The 16,545-nt window shown below is 43.0% G+C and overlaps 1 long non-coding RNA gene across 1 annotated transcript in view; it reads left to right on the top strand.

The window, feature by feature from the left end:
* The window catches only part of LOC111771209 (uncharacterized), a 30,066-nt gene extending 15,589 nt beyond the window's left edge, over positions 1–14,477 (top strand). The window contains exons 3-4 of the long non-coding RNA XR_002804904.2: positions 7,765–7,941; positions 10,005–14,477. This is a non-coding gene — a long non-coding RNA (uncharacterized lncRNA). The remainder of the gene's footprint in view (positions 1–7,764; positions 7,942–10,004) is intronic.
* The last annotated feature ends 2,068 nt before the right edge of the window (positions 14,478–16,545 follow it).

Below are 16,545 nucleotides of genomic sequence, written 5' to 3'. Positions count from 1 at the left end.
CAGGGCAAGGTCCGAGGTCTGTGGGAAGGGGTGGAGAGCTTCCAGGCCCTCTCTGGGTGTGCCACCCTCCCAGCGTCGCCATGTGTTCACCAGCCTAGAAGCTCATCAAATCTCATTGTCCAAGAGTTTTTCTAGAGTTTAATCTCCAGTTCTCCTGCCCCCTTCCCCTAGGTTGGAGGATGGAGCTGAAAGTTCCAACTCTCTAATCACTTGGTCTTTCTGGTGCCCAGGTCCACCCTGAGGCTGTCTAGGGGCCCCACTTACATCATCTTGTTAGCATAAACTTAGATGTGATCAAAAAGGGCTGCTTACAAAGAAAAAAAGATGCTCCTATTCTCAGGAAGTTCCGAGAGTTTTAGGAGCTCTGTGCCGGGAGCCAGGGACAATGATCAAATATATTGCTTATTATATGTTGTTGGTGCCACTGAGTAGATTCTGACTCCTAGTGCCCTGTAGACAGCAGAGCAGAGCCCTGCCCGATCCTTTTGCACCATCCTCTCACCTTCGGGTGCTGTATCAGACAATACTCTGTTGATGTTCATAGGGTTTTCATGGCCTATTTTTTCGGAAGTGGGTGGCCAGGTCCTTCTTCCTGGTCTGTCTTAGTCTGGAAGCTCCACTGAAACCTGTCCACCATGGGGGACTATGCTGGTATCTGAATGTCAGTGGCAGAGCTTTCAGCATCACAGCAACATGCAGCCACACAGTATGACAACTGTCAGATGGGTGGTACGATTCCCTGACCGGGACACGAACCCAGGCCATGGCAGTGAGAGCATCGAATCTTAACTGCTAGACCCCCAGGGCTGGCTATTGCTTATTATACTATACATATACAGTTAGATATTGTTTTTTTTTTAAATAAAAAGAAATGTGTGTGTATATGTGTGTGTACAAAGAAAAAGTCTGGAAAGAAATGGACCCAACTGTTAATTGTGTTACCACAGGAGAGATTGGGACTGGGGCAGAGGGGTGGAGAGGTAGGTGGAGACGTTCAGAGTTTATGAGCAAGCGTATTATGCTTTATAACAGGAACGAAAAATAATGCAATGTACAAGATTTCTGCCATGTGACTCTAGCGTATGCCTCTGGAGTCAAAGGGCTTCTCGGTCTGCAGTTCTAAGAACCAGACAGGCCACACTGAGTGAAAGGAGCGCATGACTGCTTGGTGAATATAGTGATATTTCCCTGCAGTGAACAAAACTTTGAAGTCTACAATTACATGCAATACTGACTGGAAATTGTGGCTTCAGTGGTCTCCATTCCGGATGCCTGGTTGTCATTTTAGACCGTCTTAGGAAAACATATTTTTAAGGCTAGTACCTCCTCTTCTTGCTTGAATCCCTGTCCATGGGATGTGTGTTAGTTTAGCCTCTGCCCCCTGTGGGAGACTGTCTGGGTGGAAAAGCTACTCTCATACTCTGCTGTCAGCCTAGATTGGGAGCCTGGCAGAATGCTTAATTTGTAGGTAAAATAAATTACCCACTTGATGGTAGATATTATAGATCCAGATTGATATAATCTCATCCCGTGGCCAGTAAACAACCAGGAGGACCATGAAAAGTCCTGCAAAAATGGCACTAACTTCCATGTTATCACAAAGCCTGAAACCTTAATGTATATGATGGTGTGTTAAGCTCTGGGCAAAGAGAACTTCATGGAGAAAGTCTATACACTCTTAGAATTGCAAGATTTGCATTAGACTAACTCTTGTTTCAATTTAACCACCCATCCATCTGTGCATCTGTTCATTCACCCATCCACCCACCCATCCATCCATCCATCCATCCACCCACCCATCCATTCATCCATCCATCTATCTATCCATCCATCCATAGATCCATCCATCCATCCATCCAACTATCCACCCATCCACCTACCCATCCATTCATCCATCCATCTATCCATCCATCCATAGACCCATCCATCCACCCATCCATCCATCCATTTATCTTTCTAATAATTATTGAGAGACTCTTATGAGCCAGGCATTGTGGTAGGCACTATTCCTCATCTCCCAGCATTTATCTGTAGCAAACACTCTTAAAACTCACCTCTAAACCTCTACCTACAGGCTTCAGTATGTATTTGAAACCATTTTAGGCCCTCCCACTCCTTCTCGTTAGGGTTTGTTTTCTCTGAGGTCAGGGTTAATGGTTCCTTTCATCTAGCAGTAGTACTATTCCAGATAACAATAAGTACCATGTACTGAATGCTTATTATACATCGGGCACTTTGCAAAGCCTTCTGTACACCCTATTTCATTTAATCCTTACAGTGATCCTAAGAAATGTATATTATCATCTACATTTTAATCGTTTTTATTGTGAGATACAACATATATAAAAATGCACAGAAAACAAAGTATTGTTCTATAATGTATCAAAAGGCAAAGACATACATAATGAGGTAAAAAATAGAACATTGCCAGCACCCAGAAGTCCTCTCCATACCGACTTTAATTGCCACCCGCTCTTTACCTCCTCAAAGCAACCACCGTCCTGATATATATGATAATGGTTTCTGCTTTTGTTTTTGTTTTACCATCTAAGCGTGCATCCCTAAACACTATATTTTGGTACTGCCTGTTTTTTTTTTTTAAACTTTGCCTAAAATCATATGGTATGTTTTCTTTGGTGACTTTCTTTTTTGAACTCAACATTAAATTCTTAAGATTCATGCTTATTGTTGCATTAATTGCAGTCGATTCTCTTCCCTGCATGGTATTTTATTAAATGAATATACTACAATTTATTTTCCATTCCACTGTTTTTGGACATTTGTGTTTTCCAGTTTAACAGAGTGTTAAACCAAGCACAGAGTCCTTCTGAGCACAGGTCCCTGTGTGACTACAGAGTTCCCAGGTCTCTTATTTTTCAAAGGTTTTCTTAAGACTCTCCTCCTCACTCTTTACTCCCAAGGTCTTGAAGCCACAGCGGAGCTCCATCGATGGCTCTGTTGCGATTAGGTGCATACTTCTCTGTGCAATTTGAGGTTCCTCCATATCCTGGTGATGCTGAAGGCGTGTGTGGTGTGTTTTCACTCCTTGATAATCTCAGGCTTTTTTTGGAGGTTGTGTAAAGAGTTTTGAAGTCAAGTGGCTGCTGTTATCCCTCAGAGTAGGAACTTTTTTGATGATATTCTAAAAACAATCTTTCCTTTTTCACAACAAAAGACTTTAATTACAAATTTTTTCTTTTTACTGGATAACGCATTAATACAAACATAAAGAGGTTCAAGGTATCATCAAAAATTTCATTTTCTAATTATTTATTGCTTTTGTGTAGAAATAACAATTGCTTTTTAAAAAATTTCCTTGTACCTTGGGACCTTATTATATTCACTTAACCGCTCTACTGGTTTGTCTGCAGTGGGTTTTTTTTTTGGAATCTTTACATAAACCAGTCCTGCGGTCAGAGAACGCTGACAGTTTTATTCCTTCCTTTCCAGCTCTTACGCTGTATCTGTTTTCCTTTTTTATTGCTGTTAGGCCCTCGAGTACAGTATTGAATAGAAGTGGTGATAGCGGGCGTTCTTTTCATTCCTGATCTCAGAAGGAAAGCATTTAACTTTTCCACCAATAATATTATGGTTTTTTCGTAAAAGTAAGGACTTACCTTCGATTCCTTAGTCTTCTATGAGTTTTTGTTTTTAATGATGAATACGTGATGAAGTTTATCAAATGCCTTTTCTGAGTCTATGGAGATGTCAATAGATTCTGACCGATGGATTTTTGAATGTTAAACAAACCTGGCATTTCTGGAACGAGCCTAACTTGGCTGGGATGTATGTGTATGTAATGTTGGATTTGGTTTACCCTTACTTTACTTTAAGATTTTTGCGTCTGTGTTCATGAAGAAGACTGGCCTGAAACATTCCATTCTTGTAATATTCTTAAGAGCTTTTGGATCGCACTTAGTCTGGCCTCAAAAAACCGAGTGGGAGGCTCCCTCTTTTTCTCTTCTTGGAAAGAGATGGTCTCAGAGTAGCATTATTTCTTCTCAGAGTGTTTGGTAGAATTCTCAGTGAATCCATCTGGACCAGGAGCTTTCTTTTTGGGAAGTTTTAAATTATGGATTCAACTACCATAATAATTATATCACCATTTATATTTTTTATTTTACCATGCCAGTTTTGGCAAGTTTTATTTCTCTGGTAATTTGACCCTCTGTCTAAATTTTCTTTTCTTTTCTTTTTTTTTTTTTTTTGAGGAAGATTAGCCCTGAGATAACATCTGCTGCCAATCTTCCTCTTTTCGCCGAGGAAGACTGGCCCTGAGCTAACATCCATGCCCATCTTCCTCTACTTTATACATGGGATGCCTACCACAGCATGGCTTGGCGATGTCTGAATTTTCATAGAGTTGTTCATAATACCTTAGCACATTTTTAATTTACAGAATTTTGTGGGATTTGCAGTGTTATTTCTTTTTTATTCCTGACACTGTGTAAGTGCTATCTCTCAGCACTTTAAAGATACCATTCTATTGTCTTCTGTTGAGAAGTTAGCTGTCATTTTACTTTAGGTCTTTTTATGGTAATATGCTTGTATTCAAGATGTTACTTTTGTCTTTGATTTTCCCTCATGTTATTATGATGTGCCTAGGGGTGAATTTCTTTTTTTGTTTATCCTGCTGAAATTCTTAAGGTTTCTTGAATTTGAGGTTTGATATTCTTCATCACTTCTGGAAATTTCTCAGACATTATTTCTTAAACATTGCATTTCCCCCCATTCCCTCCTTTTAGAATTTCATATACACATACGCTAGACATTCTCAATGTGCACTCTATTTCTGTTACCTGCTCTGTGTGTTTTCCATCTTTTTGTTGGTCTATGCTTTATTTTTTCCCCTCTATGTTTTAGGTTACTAATGTTCCCTTAAACCTGTCCACAGAATTTTTAATTTTGGTTATTGTGTTTTCAGTTCTAGAATTTCCATTGGTTCTTTTTAAAAGAAATACTTTCCATTTCTCTGCTGAAATTCTTAGTCTTGTCTTTTTTTTTTTTTTTTTTTTAAGATTTTATTTTTTCCTTTTTCTCCCCAAAGCCCCCCCGGTACATAGTTGTGTATTCTTCGTTGTGGGTTCTTCTAGCTGTGGCATGTGGGACGCTGCCTCAGCGTGGTCTGACGAGCAGTGCCATGTCCACGCCCAGGATTCGAACTAACGAAACACTGGGCCGCCTGCAGCGGAGCGCACGAACTTAACCACTCGGCCACGGGGCCAGCCCCTAGTCTTGTCTCTTATCTCCTTGAAGATATTAAGCATTTAACAGCTTGTGCATGTTCACTGGAGTCCCCGAGTCTATTTCCACTGTGTGTTGTTTCTGCAGATTTTCAGTTCTCTGGTTTTGTCTCTTCACATGCCTTGTTACTTTTGGTTGCATGCAGGACATTGTTCTGATAAAATTATTTGTAGAAATAATTCCTATGATGCTGCTATCTTCCTCCAGAAAAGATTCACGTTTTCTTCTGCCAGGTGCCTGAGAGCACTAACTGTCAGCAATTCCTTCAATCAGTTTCAGTGACTGAGCTCATTGGAAAGTGAGCCACAGTTCTGTATGGCTACCCTTACTTTTATTGTGTAGACCTGTGAGAGTCCAATCCAAAGAGAGGGACACTCGCCATAAACCGCTCTTATTTCTGTCCCTGAACCCCAAGCCCTAAGGTGAGGCTCTCGGAATCACTGCTTAGCCTCCCGGCCAACCTTTCTAGAATGAGCAAACACCTCCTGGAGAAAAGCAGGTCTAAACATGCGTGGGCACATCTCCCTGGGCCTTCGTCTGCCCCAGATGGCAATTCTTTACTGTATTTTTAGCTTCCTGATATGTCCAAGTAGCTGTTTTTTATGGTTTTCCAGTGGTTCTAATTGTTCCTAGGAGAATTTTTGGCTGGAATTGCCTGTTCTCTGTTATTGGGAGCAGAGATCTTTTTATTTCCTTTTTTTTTTTTTGAGGAAGACTAACCCTGAGCTAACATCTGCCAATCCTGCTCTTTTTGCTGAGGAAGACTGGCCCTGAGCTAATATCCGTGCCCATCTTCCTCTACTTTATATGTGGGATGCCAACCACAGCATGGCATGCCAAGCGGTGCCATGTTTGCACCCAGGATCCAAACCTGCAAAACCCGGACCACCAAAGTGGAACGTGTGCACTTAACCACTGTGCCACTGGGCTGGCCCCCTATTATTTCCATTTTACAGATGAAGATACTGAGACTTAGCATAACTAACGTTTCCTAAACAAATTGAAGGCTGAGTTACAGACTCAGTGGTCTGGGATGATTTGGAGTTTGTCTTAGGGAGTAACACATAACATTTTCTTTCTCTTTTCAAGATGCTAGGCTCTGTTTACCTGTGGTGATGGGGTCATGAGGAAAGTGCAGTGGACATAGCCTTTGCCACAGGCAAGACATGGCAGTTAAGAAATTGGGAGGGACTTAGTGTGGAGAAAAGGGAGGAGAAATAGGCTTCTCGTGTGGAGAGAGGAGGTCGTAGGGCTTAACCATTCCTAGGGGTAGAGATTAGGGGGCTCGTATTTCTGGCCACTGGCTGAGTCCTTTGTACCTGGACAACTTCAAAAGTCAGCTGTCAGAATGCAAAAAAGAAGAGGGTCACCCAATGTGACTATCTGACCAATTTTTTATCTGTTCTTTTGAAAATGAATGTTTAAAGACTTGGGGACATGGGACAAGAGCCCTGTGCTTTGGCCTCTGGTACACTATGACCTGGGCAAGTGGCTTTACTTCTCTGCATGTCAATATTATCATCTCTAATGGAGATGATAATTCCTACTTTTTCCTATTTCATATGAAAAGTGCAATAGAGCTGATATTACTCATTATTCTACCGTGAAACCAGAGGAATGTTTTTGAGGTAACTTTGCATCATCCCAATGATTAAAGCCCTTCAATGGTTTCTGATTGTTCTTGGGCTTAGCGACAAACCCTGTAAGTTCAGCTCACCATGCACTAGGGAGCCTGGCCCTTGCCTGTCTCCCCAGCCTCACCTTAGACCGCGCTCCTGCAGTCATACAGACTTTCTGACTTCCTGTTGCTCCCTTGTCCTTGCCCTGCTCCCTTCCCCTGTAAGGGCTTTGTACTCGTTGTTGCCTCTGGCCAGTCAGTGACCTCCTTCCCTCCCGCCCAGCCAGATCCTGATGCATGTGGTACCATGTGTTCTGGAAGTCTTCCCAACCTCACAACTAGCTCAGATCCTGTGAGAGGCACTCACCGAACCATGTGCCCCTCTCCCGTAGGACCCCCAGAATTGTGGGTTTACATTTGTTGGTACCTTCTCTCTCACTGGACTTAAGCACCTGGGGGTAGAAACTGCCATTTTGCTCATTGTTGTCTCCTTAGCATCTAGCCCACTGCCTGGGGATAGTAAGCACCCAATAAATATTTGTCAAAGAAATGAAAGATGGAAAGAAATCGTGTTAATTTCATGCTAGCTGTCGATTTTGCCAGTTTATTAACTTGTTTTCTGAAAAGCGGGTTGGAGCCAGAAGCCCTAGGAAGAGAAGATTTAGATTGTGAAAAAAGCAAAAGATGGTCTTCAAATGTCCTTGGCTACAAGTAATTAGTATTCAACCACTTCCACCGTCTGGAACCTGGTTTCCAGCGCCAAGAGAAAATGTGTTTAGAATTTAGACGGATTCTCCTGGAAACACCAGTAGCAACGCAATTGCTCAAATATCCAAGCTAGGCTGTGTGGATGAAAAAGTCTCTGTTCTTCATTTGTTCACTTTTTTTTTTTTTACCTGCAGGCATTGCAGTGTGGATCTGCCAGGATAAGAAAGGAAAACTGGCCTTTTTTTGGGAAATGAGACCTCTCCTGCCACTTGCTAATCAGCTGAATGAACAGATGAACTAGGTCTGGTTGCTGCTGCTTTTGGCGCTGGTGCTTTCTCAGTGTCACCATGGTCTCTGACACCTCAGATGAGGTAGGACTGAGAACTGGAGAGAAGTTTCTCCTTTTAGTTTATTTCCTGGTGTGTGTGTGTGACAGCCTGGGAAGCCCTTTGATCACCGAACAGCTCTGAAGGCAGCCTGCCTGGGAGCTGAGAGGCAAGTAGCCAAACTTCAGAGGTGGCTATGGAATGGAGATGAACAGCGTGGAAACACTGCTCAGAGAAGGGCCGGGAAGCCCAAAGTTCTTAAAAGTAATGAAGCCGCTTCCAGGCAGGTTGCACAACAAGCTGATCAAGCCCAGTGTTTGAATCAGCCTTGTCTGAGCTCCAACCCTGTTTCTACCCACAGCACACTTCTGACACCAAATGTGTGGGTGTTTTCCCCACACCAAACCATTGTCTGACATCAGCTGAGTGTCCAATGATCCAGTTCAATTCTGATACAATCTATCTGGGGTCCGTGCAGACCCCCCAGGTTAAGGGCTCAGTCCCAGAAGACTGCCCCCAGGTCAGAGACCAATCGCAAGTCCAGGTTGTTACCTGTACTTCTAACCCACTGGCTAAAAATTTGGGGGAGTCTGTCTCCTCAGGTTCGATAACTTGCTAAAACGGCTCTCAGAACTCAGAGAAAACAGTTTACTTGCTATGACCCATTTATTGTGAAGGATTCAACTCAAGAACGCCCGGATGGAAGGGATGCACAGGACAAGGTTTGTGACCAACCCAGGAGCGCATCAGATTTCATTGCCCAAGAGTTTTATAGAGCTTAATCTTCAGCCCCAACTCTCCTTCCTGCAGGCTGGTGAGTGGGGCTGAAAGTTCCAACCCTTTACTTACTTGTTCTTTCCGGTGACCAGCCCCCTATCTGGGGGCTTAGGTTCATTAGCATAAACTCAGGGGTGATCAGTAACAGGACACTCCTACCACTCAGGAAATTCCAAGGGTTTTAGAAGCTCTGTGCCAGGGATGGGGACAAAGACCAAATATATTTCTTATTATGCCACAAATACCCTCCAGCTCTGCGACCTCAAATAAGACATTCAACCCCTTAGCCTATGAGTGTCTAGAATAAGGTCATTGTGCAGAATAAATGAGGCAGTGTACATGCAACCCTTGATAGAAAGACAATGTTCCATGAAGGCAGTGGGATGCTGTTACCCCGAAGAGCCACAGGGCCTCCTCTGCTGGGTGGGTGGGGTCTGTAACGCAGGTTGCGGTGTGCTTTCTGCTGCCAACTCTGGGCATGCTTTTATCTTTTTAAAGCTAAATTTAAATGAACGAGGGTAACCTGGAAGGGGAAGAAGTGTTGCAAAAGGGTGACAGGCTATCGGACAGGTGGGTGTGGAGGTGGGAGAGGCAGTCATTGATTTGCTGAGGAAATATTGACCAGTGTCTGCCCTTTGTGGGACTCTGTGCTTAGCACTGAGAGTACGGTGGTGGGCACGATGCACAATGGTCCCGGCCCTCATATTGCTTATGGTCTAGTGGGGAAGACAGATAGGAAGCAGTAATTACGTGCTTGATTACCATTGGGTATGTATTTTGTATGTTATGTAGATTTGCAATGTGCCCTGAGTTCATGTGACACGGGGGCTGTAAGGAGGCTAGTTTGCTTTGATGAACGGCCCATGGGAGTGGCTGCTCAGAGATGATAAATGTCCCTGATGTCACTTTAGGATTTGCAGGTCATAGTCTCCCCTGTTTCTTCCCTTGACGTCAAGCTATCTAGAGAAGTTGATCATTCCAATTGCTCCATTAGGACATGGGGGCGCTGGGTTTCTTAACTAAACTCTGAATGGCACATCAGATTTATGGGTTCTGACCACCATATTGAAGTAGGCCTATTGGGGCCCCAGAAACTCTCTTCTTGACTGGTTTCCATCGAACGTGTCCACATCCTGGATTTGTGCATGCCAGCAGCCATGTGGAAAGGTCCATTTCAGCTCTCATGAGAACAAGGTCAGATGGTGCAGACAGGATTTCAGATTGGATAATAGGCCTGAGGTCAGGATCTATCAGAGAGATTCTCAGAGAGAAAAGACATGGTGAGAAAACATTTCCCATTCTCCTTACGTGTTCAAATGTCTTCTACACAGGAAGCTCTGTCAAGGCTGCAGGCATTTTCTTGGAGGTCACAAGTGGACCCTCTGTGCCCATCACTTGCCACCTTATATGCGTGATGCAGATGATCATAACAGCTGTAAAAATTAAAGATGAGACTGGAAGGAGCCGTCAACTGAAAGGAAAGGAATTATCCCAGAAGTCTTCCCTGCTCCTCTTCTGGGAGCCAACGAACTGGCTGCCCATTGGATGGAAAAGCTTTGCATTCTGATTGGGCCTCTCAGGCTTCTGAGAGCATTTGCACGGGGAGAGATTGCTCCCTGCTCTCCCCAGGGATTCTGCGGCCATTTCACCTACAGCTGTGTGGCCCTGTGTGGTTTATAAAGCACTTTAAATCCTGAGCTGGGCGTCAGGAAGCCTGTGTTCTGTTAGCAACTCTGTCAGTCACTCCACTGCTCTGGGCCTGAGACTCCTCATGAGGAAAACATGGAGATTACTAGAGTGAGTGTTTGCTGTGAGTAGAATTGTGTGCCCTCGAAAAAAGATATGTTACAATCCGGACCCCCAGGACCTCGGAATGTGACTTTCTTTGGAGACGGGGTGTTTGCAGAGGTAATGAAGTTAAAATGACATCGTTTGGGTGGGCTCAACTCCAATGTGATGGGTGTCCTTACAAAAAGGGGAAATTTGCAGAGAGAGACACCCATGGAGGGAAGATGAAATAAAGACATAAGGAGAGGGCAGCCATCTTCAAGCCAAGGAGAGAGGCCACAGAAGGAAGCAACCCTCCCAACACCTTGATCTCAGACTTCCAACCTCCAGAACTGTGAGGCAATCCGTTTCTGCTGTTTAAACCATCCAGCCTGTGGTCCTTGTCACAACAACCCTAGCAAGCTAATATGATGTCCTTAAGCTTTTTCGAGCCATGAACCCCTTTGATGGTCTAGCGTTAACCCTGGATCCCTTCTCAGAATAATGCTCAAATGGAAAAAATAAATACATCAGATTACAAAGGAAACAACATTTATGGAAATACCATTATCAAAATACCAAACATAGACATTTGTGATATAGTAACATATGCACTACTTTAATAATGGATTAAATAGCAAGATGTAGCAGCAAGTCTAAAACAAGCATCAGTCCCAAGGAGAGGTGAAAGGTGAATGATGTTTCAAGCTATCTGCAACGGCCATAATGTGACACGACCATATTATGATTTTTATTGGCGGCAGACACAGATGCTGCCGACGTGATCTGTTGCCTACATGCAAAGTTAAAATGCTAAATATCCATTGTTGGTTAGCGGAAGCAAGGATTTTTTTCATCCAAGCTTACCTTCCTGAATTCTATCCATTCCTGGACTGGACGGTGTCTAGGGGCCTTTTGAGATCTGAGACTAGGTGACTGGATTGGTTGCACTCTGGGGCTGGTGTTTGTGGCTCCTTGCCTGGGTCCCATTAACCCTCTAGCTTGGGCCTTGGGGACATGGCCCCAGGGGCTGGTGGTCGTGGCCATACCCTCCTCTTCTCAGGCCCTCTTTGTTGTCATGGCAGCAGGCCTACTTGGTTTCTGGGAGTTGCTCCATACTCAGTTGAAGGCACCAGGGCATTGCTGCTGCTCCTGAGGACTGCTCCTTATGGCTGGTCTGTGAGTCAGCAAAGGAGGTATATTGAGAAGGAGCCTCAAGTCAGTTCCTTTGGCAAAGCCACCCAGGTCCCTGCTGTGTGACTCAGATGAACCCTTCCCGGGATCCCGCACAGGCAGGAAGTAGCTGATTATCTATCCCAGGAACTTCATTCCTAGCCTTGTGATGGAGCCAGCTGTCCATGAATCACGGCCCTCCAGTCAGCTGGTCTCCACTCACACACGTGTCAGGGCCCAGGTCTCCTGGAAGTTTCACATGAGCTCATCTAGTTAATGCAAGTAACCACACACTCCCCTTTCCCCACACAGGTTCTTATCTCAAGAAAAGGAAACCTTGGTTTGGATCTCGTGTTTTGAACGCAGGGATTAGATCACCACCAATGGAAACATTCTCCTTCCGGCATAAGGGAGGATCCTGTTCTTCAGATAAATGCGCAGGTTCCATTATCTGCATTTGGAGGAATTTGGATGGAATATTACAGTATTGCATCCATTCTAAGACAAGCCTCTTTCATGCCTGAATAGCTCTGAAATCAGAATGTCTCTTTCAATCCCTGGCGTCTTGTATTTGACAAAATAGGGTGCATAAACAGAGAATTAGAGGATGAGGGGACAGGGAATTAGAGAATTTGGGTAACAACAGCACACAGCTTCTGCCAGCCCTAGAGAAGCCTTTTGTCACTTAGAGTGGGCCCCCAGCCAAACGCTACCTTGATTTTGTTGGATTTTTGGCCTTTGAATTAGGTTCATGGGTGGCATGATTTATAGATAAGATAACAAATGGGAAAAATCTTCAAAAAGAAGCATGACATGGCAATGGAGGGGGTTCTTACTTATTGTATATTTGGGTCATAAATATATTTTAGATCGTAATTTAGGAAATATATTAAAGTGCAAAATGTGTGTTTGTGGATCTATTTAATAAGAGGATCATGCTTAAAGAAAAAAAACTACAACTGTCCTTTGGCGGCTGTCAGGCTGCTTGCATGTTAACTGCTGACTTTATTAACCATCAGCTAAGGTAACCCGCATCTGAGTTCTGCCAAGGACCAAGGAAATCTTTGCTTTCTCAGGGCAACGGCCTCAGGGCAACAGCAGAGAGACTGCAGCTGCTAGTGGAGTTAAATTGTCTCCAAAAGAGGAGAATACTTGCATAGTAGTTAGAATTTTTTTAAATTTTTGAAATAATTATAGATTCAAGGAAATTGCCAAAAAAAAAAATACACAGAGAAGTCCTTGTACTCTTCGCCCAGCTTCCCCCAATGGTAACACCTTACATAACCATAGTACAACATCTCCACCAGGGTGTTGACATCTCTCCACAGAGCTTATCCAGATTGCCGATGTTTTATATGCATTCGTGTGTGTGTGTGTGAATAGTCCTATGCAGTATTATCATATGTGTAGATCTTATAACCACCACCAAAATCAAGACACAGAACAGTTCCATCACCACAGGGCTTTCTCATGCCATCCCCTCACGGGCCGCCTCCCCATCTCCTCCCTAACCCCTGGTGGCCACTAACCCTTTCTCCATCTCTATAGTTTTGTTATTTCATAAATGTTACATAAATGGAATCGTACAGCACGTCACCTTTTGGTTGACATTTTCCACTATGCATAATTATTTTGAGATCCATCCAAGATGTTGTGTGTACTAATAATTCGTTCCTTTTTTGTTGATGAATGGTATTCCATGTCATGGGTGCGCCACAGTTTATTAATCATTTATCCACTGAAGGACATTTGGGTTATTTTTCGTTTTTGGCTATTATGAATAAAGCTGCTATCTGAATGACAATTTTAAGGCTAAAAAATGATACTAACCACTCGAGCAAAGGCTTGCTGAGGGCACGCTGCATTTTATACACATTTTTATCCCATAGTAACGTGGCATAGAATTTGCGCCCTGATGCTCAATAAATGCTTGTTTAGGGAGTGGATAGATGCATAGCAGACATTTCAAGGAGACAGTCCGGTGGGGCGGTTAAAATAAAAAGTTTAGACTCGGTGGTCCGGGGCTCGCCGGTTTGGATCCCAGGTGTGGACATGGCACCGCTTGGCAAGCCATGCTGTGGTAGGCATCCCACATATAAAGTAGAGGAAGATGGGTATAGATGTTAGCTCAGGCCAATCTTCCTCAGCAAAAAAAAGAGGAGGATTGGCAGCAGATGTTAGCTCAGAGCTAATCTTCCTCAAAAAATAAATAAATAAATAAATAAAAATAAAGATTTAGACTCAGGCAGAGTAGAACTTGAGGCCTGACTATCACCTCCTGGCTGATCTAACGCAGACCTCTGTTCCTCATCCGTAGAATAGGATAATAACAGGATGGCTGTTGCAGGGCTGCTGTGAGAATTAAATGAAGAAATGAAGGAAGCTCTTCCCAGTGTCACTGTTATGCTGTGCTTGCTTAATAAATTTCAGTCATCACTACTATTTGTAAGTAGATTGTGGAACTATGTAAGATCATGACGATATAATAGCTAATAGCTTTTTATTGCTTTTATTCTGAAATGCTTTTATCCTTCAAATGAAGCCATATGATTATAGTTGATATTTATGCATATTTAAGTTTCATGTTCATATATATGCAAATATTTTAAATATCTTAAGTGCCTTCTTTTTAAAATGATAATTCTTGCTTAACCTTATGATGTTATCTTATGAACATTAATGGCCAAATATAACTAACAGGCATATCTTTGGACATTTGGAAGGATTGAAATGTTCTTTTCTGTGCAGCCTTTCAGAGGTTTCTGTCATCCTTGGAAAATGGCCTCTGCTCTTGTAAAAACGGGCTGAACAGAATTTATTTTTCCCTTTTCATCAGATTATAAATTCATTTGGATAAACAGAAAGTGTCTTGGTTCCTTTTCTTTTTTTCTTTTTCAGAAATTTGGTTGCTGTCTGAACGCTTAGCGGGGAGAGGAACTTTTCCTGTCTTGCTATGCTCAAGGCTTGTGTGCCTGGGGTCACGTTTCGGGGGAGTGTCTCTGGACACTCCTTGGTCACCTGGAGGAATGACCTCCTGGAATGTCAGTGAAGTCCTGAGTCATAGGCACCCTCCCACCACACTCCTTGAGGCAGCCATTAGAAACTAACCATTAACTAGCTACCAGGGCAGGCGGAGGCGAGTCAAGTTTCCAGCTGTTTGACAGATAAAGACCAGTGATATTTACCATTACATAAATGGAGCCAGACACACTAAGGTCCTTCTGTGAGGGAGGTGTTGTGCTAGGCATTGTTGGGTTTATCAACATTACTTAGACTTTGTGCTTGCCCCTGTCAGGACGCGGTGTGTGTAGGAAAGGTTGTTAAGGAATGCTTCTTGGAGGAATCTGGGCTTTGCAGGATAGAAGAGACAGATATGGGAGATAAGGGGTTCCAGAGCTTGTCCACATCACTCAGGCCACACCTGCCTAGGTACTTTCCTGCCCTGGTATTTTTGGTCAGCTTCCTCTTCTACCTAAAATGCCCATCCCTGGAGAAATTCTACTCATTCCTCAGGAACCAGTTGATGCCAAGTTATGTGTGATGCCTTCTTTACCTCTACCTGAAAGAATTATTTGGTACTTTCCTCTGTGGTGACAGCCCTTTATTATAATATACATATGATATTATAGGATATATATCAAATATAAAGATTATAAGAATATATATATAATATAATATCTTTAGCCTATTGATGAGATGGAATATATTAATTGACTTTCAAATGTTGAACCAAACGTGCATGCCTGGAATAAATTCCACTTGGTTGTGGTGTACAATTCTTTTCATACATTTTTTGATTCAGTTTGTTAATGTAATTTTTTTTCATTTTCTTTTCTTCTTCTTCTCCCCAAAGCCCCCCAGTACACAGTTGTATACTTTAGCTGCAGGTCCTTCTAGCTGTCTATGTGGGATGCCGCCTCAGGGTGGCCTGATGAGCGGCGCCGTATCTGCCCCTAGGATCGGAAGCAGCGAAACCCTGGGCTGCCAAAGTGGAGCTCGTGAATTTGATCACTCAGCCACGGGGCCAGCCCCTGCTAATATGTTTTGAGGATTTTTACATCTGTGTTCATGAGAGATATTGGTCTGTAGTTTTCTTTTCTTGTCATGTCTTTGTCTGGTTTTGGTATTAGGGGAAATCTCATAGAATGAGTTAGGAAGTGTTCCCTCTGCTTCTATTTTCTAGAACAGATGGTGGATAGTTGGTATGATTTACTCCTTAAAAGTTTGTTAAAATTAACCAGTGAAACTGTCTGGGCCTGGTGCTTCTGTTTTGGAAGGTTATTAATTATTCATTCAATTTCTTGTTTTTTTTTTAAAGATTGGCACCTGAGCTAACAACTATTGCCAATCTTTTTTTTCCCCCTGCTTTTACCTCCCCAAATCCTCCTGGTACATAGTTGTATATTTTAGTTGTGGGTCCCTCTAGTTGTGGCATGTGGGACGCCGCCTCAGCATGGCCTGATGAGTGGTGCCATGTCCACGACCAGGATCCAAACCAGCGAAACCCTGGGGCGTGGGAACTTAACCACTCTGCCATCCGGGCAGCCCCATTCAGTTTCTTTAACAGGTATAGGCCTGTTCAGATTAGCTCTCTCTTCTCGTGTGGGTTTTGGTAGCTTGTGTCTTTTATGGAATTAGTCCATTTCATCTAAGTTATCAAATTTGTGAGTATAGAGTTATCCATAATATTCCTTTATTGCCTCTTTAATCTGTAGCGATGGCCCCTCTTTCATTTCTTATACTAGTAACTTGTATCTTCTTTTTTTTTTTCTTGGTTAGCCTGACTAGGGGTTTGTAAATTTTATTGGTCTTTTCAAAGAACCAGCTTTGAGTTTCATTGATTTTATCTATTGTTTTCCTGTTTCCAATTTCATTGATTTCTGCTGTGATTTTCATTGTTTCCTTTCCTTGCTTAATTTGAATTTAACTTGC

Source organism: Equus caballus, chromosome 29 (assembly GCF_041296265.1).
Source record: "Equus caballus isolate H_3958 breed thoroughbred chromosome 29, TB-T2T, whole genome shotgun sequence".
Taxonomy (NCBI): Eukaryota; Metazoa; Chordata; class Mammalia; order Perissodactyla; family Equidae; genus Equus; species Equus caballus.
Note: the sequence above shows the minus strand (reverse complement) of the source record. Positions and strands in the feature narration are given on the sequence as shown.